The sequence below is a fragment of the Cynara cardunculus genome, unplaced genomic scaffold, assembly GCF_001531365.2.
Source record: "Cynara cardunculus var. scolymus isolate 2C unplaced genomic scaffold, CcrdV1 Un_Scaffold_1590, whole genome shotgun sequence".
Classification (NCBI taxonomy): domain Eukaryota; kingdom Viridiplantae; phylum Streptophyta; class Magnoliopsida; order Asterales; family Asteraceae; genus Cynara; species Cynara cardunculus.
In genome coordinates this window covers 85,219-97,760 of record NW_020200807.1, presented here as the reverse complement: position 1 = coordinate 97,760, position 12,542 = coordinate 85,219, and the positions used below count along the sequence as shown (strand labels likewise).

Genomic DNA, 12,542 nt, shown 5'->3' with positions numbered 1-12,542 from the left:
TTTAGATTAGGTTAATTTTGTAGGTTGTTGTTTGCTTATTGGTGATTTGGTATTTGGTAAATGCTTTAGATTAGGTTAATTTTGTCAACCACAGGGTCATGCATTTCCAAAAAAATTTGTCGGGAGTAAAAAGAAGACGCTTTTGTCCGACTTAGTTTGATCAATATGCTAATTGGTTGGAGTATGGTGCCCCCTACGATATATTTTTCTGCGTCCGCCACTGATATTAGGACGCTTAGACATTTTAGACATCCTATAAGATCTAATGTTGTAGCGAAATGCTATAACTAAACATAATTTTTCCACTAAAATACAACATAAAATGGCGGGGTATTTAGATTGATTGATTCGTTAACCAAATATCTATCAATATCGTTCATATTCTCCGACATATCAATTTGTTGTTACTGCAAAAAAGATTTCAACGGTTTTTTCTTATTAATTAGATTATTTGTCATAATTCTTTGATCGTGAATCTCTTTTGGTAACTTATACGTTTAGCTAAAATGAAATATAAACATAATATCAATAAAAATTATATAAAATTTATATATTATTAATATATATATATATATACACATATATATATACATGATAACATATATATAAATAAAATCTTATAAAAATCATATATCAACGGCGGGTTGGTCGGATTGAGCTTGGCCCCACCCAATTTCAACCCTTGTAATTGGTGGGTTAGCGGTTAGGCGGGTGAACGGTTTGACAAGTTGAATTTAATTAGGTTGTTAGCAGTTTGATAATTTTTTGTACACCCTATGCATCTGGTAAGATTATTGAATAAGCGTTTAGTGTATATCGGAATGGCACAGATACATAGAAACAAGTGGATATGAAATGACGCAAAAAGCAAAATATTATTTAGAATTTTAACAAAAAGTTCCATTGCCGGGAATCGAACCCGGGTCTCCTGGGTGAAAGCCAGATATCCTAACCGCTGGACGACAATGGATGGATGGATGTTCATGTATGCCACCAAACATCTTCTTATACACTTTACTGAATTTGAAGTTAGAGAAATTACGTTTTTCGTCCCTGTGGTCTTGAAACTTCGATATTCATTTCTATTTTTGTCCCTAAGGCCAAAACACTACTTTTAAGTATGAAAGACTGAAATAAAATTTAATTTTAAACCATGAGGACGAAAAAAGCAACAAATTTTAAATCATAAGGACGAAAAAGGTAATGAATAATAAACTACAGGGATGAAAATTATAATTTCAAAACTCATAAGGATGAAAATAAAAACTTTCAAAAAACCACATTATTAAAATTATTAAAGGATAAATGAAAATGATTTAGGTCATACAAGTATGACAATTATAACTTAATTTATGGGGTGTTTGGTGCATTTTAAGGAATAAAAATGAAAGTGAATACTGTTTTATATGAATGAAAAATTGGTGTATTTATTCCATTGTTTTATATTTCATTACATTGTTGATGTTTGTTTGGTCATGAAAAACCAATACTGTTTAGGAAAAAAAAGTTCAAACCCTAACACACCAGCTCCCATCTCTCAGGTTTGCAACTTTTACCCACAAAAAAATTACGTCAATCTTCAAATCTTGAATCCATAAGAACATTTGGCTTCTTTTACTTAAAAAGTACTTCAAATAGAACAAAAAATCGAGAAAAGAAGTGGCGTTTATATGTTTTTCAAATCATACAGAAAATCGAGAAAAAAAAAGTGGCGAGAGAGATTAAAGAAATATAAACTTTTAATGGTAGTTACTAATAGTAATTATATAATAAATAATAAATTATCGGTTATCTATTTAATATTATATTATTAGTTCTTAATTCTTAAATAATTAAATATTTTGAATTATTGTTATTATTCAAATATAATAATTTTAATAATATTTTTTATAAGTTATATAAGATTAAAGATATATTTTTTATGTTTTATAAACTAGAAGAGTGTTCGTGCAATGCAGCGAGACACATTTCGATTTTAATATTCTATTTTATTATTTGTCTATGTCGATGTTATAATACGATTTTATGTGTTTTTAATAAAATAATAATGATTTTATTTTTGAGTAAAATATAAATTTGAAAAAATATATATATATATATCAATGTTAATATCTAATCAGCTATTTAAAAGTTTTAATTTTTAATGTAATTTTTTTATTATAATTTAATTTAAGTTTAATAATGAAATAATTTATTTTTGGTTTAATAATATAACATTTTATAAAGATAATATTAAGCATTTTGTTAGAACTCAATGATTATCATAATTGTATTTTAGATTTTTTATATTTAAAATGAGATGTTTATCCTGTATTTAATTATGTTTATCTGCAGTTAGTTACACGAATTCAGATATGGAGCTTTAATAAGTTGTATTTACGCACAATCTACTTGTAATCTTAAGTTTTAAATATTATGCATTAATAAACAATATTTTACGCATAAAAAGTGATTTTTAAGAGTTTTTGTCAAATGCTTTATAATATAGTATAGATAACTAATACTTAATAAATGGTGTTAAAATAATTTTTTTGAAAATTATTAATCAAAGACTATACGATTGACAAACTCTGTTTTCTTTCATTTAACGAGTATTTATTTATTTCGTCAATGTTTTCTAGAACTTGTATTTGTTTACACAAATCCACATCTATAATTATGTATAATTAATAATCAAATTGAAGTTATATTAATTAACAAATTATAGTATTTTATTTCTTTACTATTTGGTTTGTATTAATTAACATATTATATTATTAGTATTTTGTTTTAATTATGTCATATAATGCTAAATTGACTAAATTTTTTTAACATGTCTGTTATGGTCAAGTTACATTTTTCAACTGCTTTTTGTTAAACATGACTAGTTATATGCCTGCATAATGCATAGGAATGTTAAATAGTCTTTTTGCAAAGGGATTGTTCGTCTTTCCGAGTTATCTTTTTCAAAAGTGTTTTTCCTCATAATGTGATTGAATTCTTTTACTTTAATCATTATAAATACATTTTCCATGGCATATGAAGCAAAAGGTGCAATATAGGATAATGCCAAGTAGCCAACTTTACGCGATTTTGGCATTGGATAGTTGAGTAAACGAATTCGACGTACATTTTCACAAATAAACTGTCCAAGACTAACGGTTGTAGATGTCTCTTCATAATAATTGGAATAGATAGAATACATTCAAAATGATGTTACTACTGAATAGGGATTATAAATTTTACCACTTTCATTCAGTAAATGATATTTAAGTATTTGAAAAATCTATTTTAAATTGTCAAGTTGCATATAGCGAAATTCTTGGCAAGTCTCATGATCATCCAATAAAAAGGGTTTCAATTTTTTCAAAGGAATGATTCGAAGACCTATTGATTCTAAAAGCTATGGATCATTCGGACCTTTCAATTCATAGATGTAGATCTCTGACCTATATAAATGAAGATATTTTAGAAACTGAGAAACAAAAAAGGAAGTGAGTTAGACAAAAAAGAAGCAGCTTGGACAAAAAGAAACGAAGTGGCTAAGACAAATCTTTTTTGTCGATAATCTTAGACCAATCAATTGAATATTGATTAATACGTAATCAATCGAACACTCCTTGAAAATGACTCTTCTGCTCAGAAACGAAATGTTTCAAATGTTTAGAGCTTTTCATTTTTCATGTTGTCAAAGAGTTAAACAATGGCGAGTTTTGATTTATGTCTAACTTTATTACAGAACAAACACATACTTTCTTTTATTAAAACCAATATAATTGCAAAACCATGAAAAAACATAAATGAGAGAACATTTCAACATTCTTCTCTTCTTTGAGAAGTTTCAACTAAACACTAAAGTAGCTTGCAAAGGAGAACTAAAGGATATAGTACAAATCCAAATAACTGTCACCCTACCCTAAGGGGGCGTTTGGTTTGCAAATTCTGAAGGAATCTGATGGAATTGGAATGTTGAATTCCATTGACCAAATTGCATTCTCTCATTTGGTTCATTCTTTTTCACGAAATGAATCTTCAAAATCCTACAAATTTCATAAATAAAGAAATTTAATATTCCTTAGCATCTACATGGTAGATAAGTTCGAATTCTCTATGTACATAATACCAAATATGCCCTTAACCCAATATACTTGAATCTCATAAAACCCAATATGGCCATTGTAAACCACCTCCGACCACCGTTGATCTGAATCGCCGTCGACCACCATCGTCGACTGCCACCGATCTGAACCACCATTGACCACCACCGATCTGAACCACGCTGATTTGAACCATCGTCGATCTGATCCACCATCGATCTGATCCACCGTCGATCTAAACCACCACCGATCACCACCATGGACCATCGATTTGAACCACTGTCGACCATCGCCATCTAAACCACCACAGATCACCATCGATCTAAACCATCGCCTACTACTAGTGATATACCGCCGAACATGCCAATTTGAAACCGCTGCTGACCATCACTGATTTGATCTGTCGCCGATCTGAACCACATCCGACCACCGCCACCTGATCCACCACAGACCACCGTCGATTTGCACCATTGTCAACCACAACCACTTGAACCACCATGGACCACCGTCGATCTGAACCACCGGTACTACCACCGATCTGAATCATCACCGGACGTCGTCGATTTAAACCACCACCGATCTAAACCACCGTCCATCTAAACCACCACCGACTACCTCCATCTGCACCACCGCGGACCACCATCAATCTGAACCACTACCGACCACCACCATCTGAACTACTCCGTACCACCACCGATTTGAACCACCGTGGACCACCACCGATCTAAACCACCTTCAACCACCATCGATTTAGTAACGTCGTTTGGCTTATGGTTATATTTGGATTGAATATTTTATATTGTTTTATAGATTAAATATTTATTTTTATTAAAGTATTTTTAGTTTTAAAAAAATTAAAATTTTCAAAAAGGACATTTTGATCATTTACCAATATTTTATTTCAATTCAAAAGCTACATTCTGTGAATCAAACAGATAGATTACAATTCCTTAACAGATTCCATTTCAATGTATGCCAACCAAACAAGTGGTCAAACCTGACAACGCTCCATTCCAATTTCATCGAAGTAAAATTCCTTCGATAGATTCCATTCCATCCAAAAACATTTTGTGAACCAAAAAGATCCTCCGTAAAACTTCGAGGTACAACTCTTGTTGCTAAAAACACAAAGTTTGCCTGTTTGAGGGGAGTGACAATTGAGGAAATTGTAGCGACCGAGTACTTAGATGATCGAGATATACAATTTGAAACTGAAATTGAAATTTTCCCTTTCATTAATAATGTACCTGGATAAACGATAGTTGAAAATATGTGATGGTTGGCCTGATCTCTTTTACTCTTCTTGACAATTTCACAACCTAAAGGTCGGTGTGAATACAGATGGAAACATTATCAAATCATAGAAGCAACCGGCATTCAGAACGGTTGAAAGGAGAGACCCTAAAGTTGTTTATCATAATACTTTGTTTCCCCACTACACGAAGAAAAAAGAACCAGTAATAGAAGAAAAACAATGGAAGAAGAAAACTCACAAGCAAGTATACGGATTGAGAGCGACGATTCTATACGAAGTGATAAATTAGGGTTTTAAGGAAGAAAATACTCGTAAACAAAAGCAATTCAATTTGAAGTCCTTCGAGTAAACTCCTATTGAATCTGGTATAAGGTCTTTGGAACAATAAGAAGGCTATCTAAGATTAACGGATAGGGATTGCGAATATAATATTTAAAGTCCAGTGTCGCCATCCAGGGATTATGAATCACCATCTTGGGATTGGGGAAGGAGGAGAGACGGAAAGGTTAGATACATCAGATTATGAATGATGAGGGTGGGAAGCATGAGTTAAAATCCTTGAAAATAGAAACCTCATAAATAAAAATTATGCATTGAAAAATTGTACTTCAGGCTTATGAGGTTGTAATTAAGAGATTTTAAGATTCTATGGATTAACATATTGTACATCATGCACTACAAATTGTTTTTAATACTTTATACATAAATCTATAGTGCTCTGTGTATTAAAGTTTGTTTTTAAGACTTTTACGTGATATGCTTTATAAAGTAGTATATAAATTAGTTGGTCAGCTAGTTCATTAGCTAGTTTGTCAAAAATATCTTTAAATGGCTTTATGGGATATGATGGAGCTATCTATTGTGAACAAAAATTGTTTGCCGCAGTTCTTATGTTCCAACCATGTCCCACCGATAAAATTAAGACACGCCATATTTTTATGTATTTTAAATTTATTTAATTCGTGCTCAAAACGATATATATATATATATATATATATATATATATATACACACACACATTGTGATTGGTGGATACGAATAAAACGTAAAAACTTTGGACATGTGGTTTTTATCCATTCATCATATAGAAGTGAGTAATAATGTGAATAAACCTTTTCTCTTGTAAATTGGGAGGAATAATTTATTTTCGATATGTTTTTTTTTTTTCAGACGTCCTTTAGTTTGTGTTAGAGTACTACATCTGCTAGACTTAGACAATTTTTTCTCTATGTACATTGGAACCTCTTTTCTTTTCTCAAGACTTCATTTGAAGAGTAATGTAATGAGGATCCACATATTCATACGTGGTATCAGAATTAATGTCTACCACTCTAGGGACTCGACATTTGGGTTTTGTCTGTACTCGTCTAGTCCTCTCACCTATTTTGCCCTCTCTCATGTTTGTCTAGTCTCCATTTAGAGGGGGTGTGTTAGAATCCTACGTGAGTTAGACTTGGATCATTTGTTCTCTGTATATGTTGGAACTTCTATTCTCTTATCAAAGTCTATTTTTGGAGAACTTAATGAGGATCAACATATTATTACATGGCATCATAGCTAATATCTACCACTCTAGGGACTCGAAACTTTGGCTATTTGTACTATCTAGTCCTCACACCTGTCTAGCGCTCTCTCGTGTCCATCTAGTCTCTGTTGAAATGGCGTGTTAGAGTCCCATGTGAGTTAGACTTGGATCATTTGTTCAAAATCAATTTTTTGAAGAATAATCTAATAAGGATCTATGTATCATCACAGTTCAGATCGCCAAATAGGATGTCGTATTGATGCTCAATATAATACATTTTGTCCCAAAGTTAAGTAAGACTTAATATTAGTGAAGCAAAAAGAAAAAAAAGGCTAATATTAAAATTTAAAAAAAAATTCTCTGTACAGATAGGATGATGAAATGAACCTACCCTACTCCCTTGGAGTAGATGATGCATATGATGCAAGTTGTGTGGTCTGTCTCTATCTAGTCAAAAGCTATTCTCGAATTTCCTTCTTACTTTGTTCCCTGTACAGATAGGATGATGAAATGAACCTACCTTACTCCTTTACCGCCCCTTGACCACATAAAAACTGACAGCCTCATGAATGGTTGCCACAGTCTGAATATCTTCCTTTAAACCCCTGACTTGTTCCCCCAAACGTTGAACCTCCCAATACAGACTTTCTTTCTGCTCCCTTGAGTTTGTGCCTCCTCATGCTTATCGTCATTTTGCATTCGCTCAATCAACACAGTGTCTTTAATGAGATCATCCCCAGGTAGTAGTGGTATGCTTCTTCTTTTCATTAAGCTGTAAATTAATGCAGGAAAATATAGACATCCCGCTAGTTTCACACAACCGTTGATGTCTTTGCAAATCACTTGTCTGACATTTATCTGCTTTTTGGTCGTCAAACAATACGATAATAACATATGATCGAGTAAATACTCGAATAGTGGGAGGTAAGGTGAAGCAATAAACGAAGGAAATGGTATCAAATTCCAGCTTTTTTGCCAAGCTGATTCGTTTGAAATGTCTTTTGTCGCTTTTTCTATGATGACTTCCAAGAGCAGCCATCCTTGCCCACCATTTTCAACCAAATCTAGATCTTCATCTATATGTTTCTCAAGTAACAAGGCATAATCACAAACATCAGGTTCTTGAATATTGAAAAAGGAGTTGATGACTTCAAGAGTGTAAGAGATTTTGGTTCCCCGTACTGTAGTTGTGAATTCGTCTGAACCATCTAATACGACATAAATTCATGCACCTATTTGATACAATAAAGAGTACGAATAGCATTAAAGTCCTTCGAACCATGTGTCTTTATGACTTCACAAATTAAATCATAAGTATCCACACACTCTATCAAACCCTCTTTCGTCTAGCCCCAAAACTTTATCAAATCAGCTATCTCTAAGTTGTGGCTCATTGATCCCTTGAACCGGTAACAGGTCTTTTAGACGGTGTTTGAAGGTGAAACCACCGAGCTTTTAGGGCCTGCTCATATTGCACGAGAGGACCTTCTAAGTGGTGGTTTCGGAACACTTAGTTCCTCAAAATTAGGTATCTAGTCCATATCATCATTCTCTCCATCTCTCCTATATGTTCTTTTTTCAATTGGAGCAACGTATGCCTTACTGTAGTAAGACTTTCATAACCCTGAAAGCCTATGGTAATTGAGTAAGCATGCAAGTATACATGTCAACCCAATATCGTCTTAAAACAAGTAATAAAATGGTAAGAACCAAATATCGTGTTCCACAGGGTAGGTCTATTAAGTTGTGAGATCTCAAGGTGAAAAGGCAAATTTCAGATGGCGAAGTCAAAGACATTGTTTTGAGCAAGTTACAATTAACAATAAGTAACAATGAGAAAACAAAAATATGGTACTAGACTTATCTTTCGTTCCATATAGGTATGATTGTACCAGTTGTTGCATACAACTCTTTACATCTTTTTTATTTACGTTGTCTTCTTTTTAAGCTCAACTCATTAACAATAAAATAACATGTTTCAGTTCGTCAAAAAGTGATGGAGTTGATAGCTATTGCGAAAGCAATTATCCATTTGTGCAGTTCGCTTATTCTCCTAACGTTCACTTATGCTCAAGCTAGGGTGATTAGTCCATCATCGCTTGAAAACAAAATTTAAAAACATGAAGATAAATGACATAAATGTGAATGGCTTGAAGAGTAAATACTTAAATGTAAATTACTTGAATAGTAAAGACTTGAAAGTAAATGAATTGAGAAAAAAGGATGTCGTAAGAATTGAAGAACTTGTTGCAGCAAGAGTGTAAAATGAAAGCTTCAATACTAAATTACAAAATAAGATATAAGTACTAAAAAGAGCAAAGCTCCAAGAGCTTGACGTCTAGAATGAAAGAGGCACATCTTTTTATATATTACAAAGGATGGCAAAAAGCAAACAATACAAAAGACAATAACCAAAGTGTAATAACCAAGCATATTAAAATAATCTAAAGTAATCTAGACACCATCCCTACGTGCATGCTTCCGACTGTTTTCTGATCGTTTTCCGACCGTATTCTTGATCATTCTTCCGACCATTTTCTTGATCGTTCTTCCAAACCATTCTCTCGACTATTTTCTGAAATTTATATTTTAATGACGACATTGAAAATACAAGTGTTGCGAACTTCTCAACCTTGAAAAAGGTTTCATCCTCGTAATCTGGTATTGACAAACACTCGAACTAAAAAGATTTAAATAGGATGTTTCAAGAACGCCAGATAACTCGGAGCACAAACTCGATAGATGGATCATCATTCATCCTTCCCCAAGAGGATAACGACCCGTGAATGCAAACCTCAATTACCCATAAATTCACCAAACAATTGGCTCCTCTTCCAATGGGTGTCTGAAACATAACATAACCTCAAACAAGGACCCAATTACCTCATAGTCAAAACCTACATCGATTCTCACATGAACAACACCAATCCTAATCTCCACCTTTGATACATTAAACCACTATCGGGGTGGATATTAAATCTTGTTGGAGCAATTATCAACAATAAGATATCGGTTGCTTCCCAACCTTAGTGACTCATATTATTTCAAGAGTAACTTACGGCCTCAACTACTCATTTGAGCCAAAATCAAGCCAATAGACTCCACACTTACGTGATTACTCAATGAAAGTCATCATAAGTAAAAGATATGCTTTTCACAATGTGTTATACAAACTCATGCTCAAAACATGATTTGGCCAAAGATCCACCATTATTGAGATAATTCATCTCCAAATGAGAACCATAAATTTATATTTCCAAAATACATCATACATGTATTAACATCAAATGATCCTCATAACTACAATAAATCATCAAAACTACACCCTTTATGATTTGTTTATTTAAAACGTCCAAGAGTTTCAAATACAAACATTTCTAAATACTTTATAAAATCATATATGCAAAAATGCATATCCTCAAGAAATCATTCACATTTGATACATCTCAAAGAGAACACTTTAAGACTCCAAAATAGACATTTTTTACTGACATGTACAAAGCCTTTATAAAGTAACTTGAACTCACCTTGATAGGTTAGATTAAACTTATACTCCAAACCCGAACTCCAGCTTCCACTGGTGAAGACTTCACCATCTTCAAGTTATCCCCAACAAGGATCTGAGGTTTCCAAACCAATCACTCAATTTGAACCCAACAACCTTTCATCTCAAATCCTGCAAGTAGCTCCCACGAGAAGGAACTTGGAATTACCAGGATAAACCCTTTCCAAAAGCTCCATCATGCTCCAAAATTGCCCCTAAGGACTTCCAAGAACACCCAAAATCTCTAAAATAGGTGAAAGAACGAAATGGGTGAAGAAATGATCAATCCTAGGTCCAAAATCGGGGTTTAAAACTGATTTGCAGCTTTAGGCCACTTTTCGGGCGACTTAAATCGCACCAAAAGTCGCCCAACCCACTACCTTGGCCGCCTGGTCTCTGATTGTTTCCCAACCGTTTGTCGATCAGTTTATGACTGTTTCTCAACCGTTTTTTGGTCGTTCTTCCGACCGTTTCCCGACCGTTTTCCTAAACATTCTCTTGACGGTTTCCTCGGTTGTTTACAAACATTTTCCAAAACTTACATTTTAATAGCCACAATAAAAATACGAGTGTTACAAGATTTTTGGGAAAAAAAATGGTGAATGTCCCCCTTCGAGTGCTTCAATCCGCTGGTGGGGTATGAGCGTTAGTGACCGGGGAGTTTACTACACATTTATGCCGAAACTCCAACCAGATCTTGCACCATTGCCTTCTTTTTGATATTGTAAACACTTCAGTAGTTTGTTAACCCAACTAAAAACATTTTCATCAAATTCGCCATCTGGAATTTCATTTTAAGCCTAGATTTTGTGATTCTTGCTTTATTGTCCCTGTGGATCAATACTTGGTACTTTTTACTCTTATGACTTGTTTTAAGACGATAATGGACTAATATTTGCATGATCTCCCATTTGTGATATCCTCTTGGGGTTGCATAAATTAGACAAAATATGACACAGTTTTTTTTGATAAAAAGATTTATGATCCACAAAATCATACATTGAATGTGTTTTCCAAGCACTTGGTTTAGTGAATCACATGATGTTTAATTTTTAAAATCGACAAAGCTTATCATTTTAACCGTTTTCAAATGAAACTGAAAATATCAGCTCATAATGTATCAAACACAAAGTCAAATTGTTTTATATAAACATACAAGGAAAACTTCAGCCAATTACATCAATATCGTTGTTCCAGTAAAGGATTGAAGAACTTTGTTTGAAATTCCCATAAAGTCTTCATCTTTCTTGGTATGCAACATGTTGTATACCAAGAACTTGTTTACCCACAATCTATATTGACAATTGCAACCACCAGTCATCATGTGAGTGACAAGAGAAAGGAGAGAAAACTTTGAAGTTGAGATGAACTTAGTAAAATCAGATAAAACCTAAAAAAAACTGGATTCATGATGGAATCTTTGTAACCAAGTGTAGTCCTTCTATTTGACTATTTCGTTACTTTTTTAAACTCTTTGTAACTACATACACCAAATGACCTCATATATACTTTTGCCGACACACATGTTGTTTGTATTGAAGGCATTGTAGTTGAGAAAACAATGATTCTATTTATAAAGGAAAGTGTAACAACTTCATTTTAGTTGTACATAAAGACACACACCATCATACTTGAGGAGTCAGGACATCGAGTCGTACCTATTTTCTTTGATCTCAAAACAAATGACGAGATTCTAGGAAAAAGATATCTACACTCCTTAAATAATGAATACATTTTAGAAAAGACCCTTTGCATTTTTTATAACACGAATGACAATGGGCATATATCGCTCAACTTTGGAAAATTAATATTTATGGCTTAAGAGTCTATATTTTAACCTCCCTTTTAAAAATATATTTTCCAAAATATACATTTTTTCACATATATAAGCGCTTAAATGGATACTTTATTTTAATCTATATATTTAAATAAAAGTACGTATCTTTTAAACATATTATGTCCTTATATATAGAATAAACACCATTAGTATTAATGTGTTTTTTCATACAATATATATATATAGGGGTCTATTCAAGGGAGAACTGAGTTGTTTGTGGTAACTGTGAGAACCAATATTAACCACAAATCAATAGATAAATTAGGAAATTTATAAATTTGGTAATTTTAAATTAAAATCTTAAT

At 32.9% G+C, this 12,542-nt stretch overlaps 1 non-coding gene across 1 annotated transcript; it reads right to left on the bottom strand.

Moving 5' to 3' along the window:
• Positions 1-898: 898 nt before the first annotated feature.
• TRNAE-UUC lies at positions 899-970 on the bottom strand. The gene has a single exon. It is a non-coding gene; the product is annotated as a tRNA-Glu (tRNA).
• Positions 971-12,542: the final 11,572 nt, after the last annotated feature.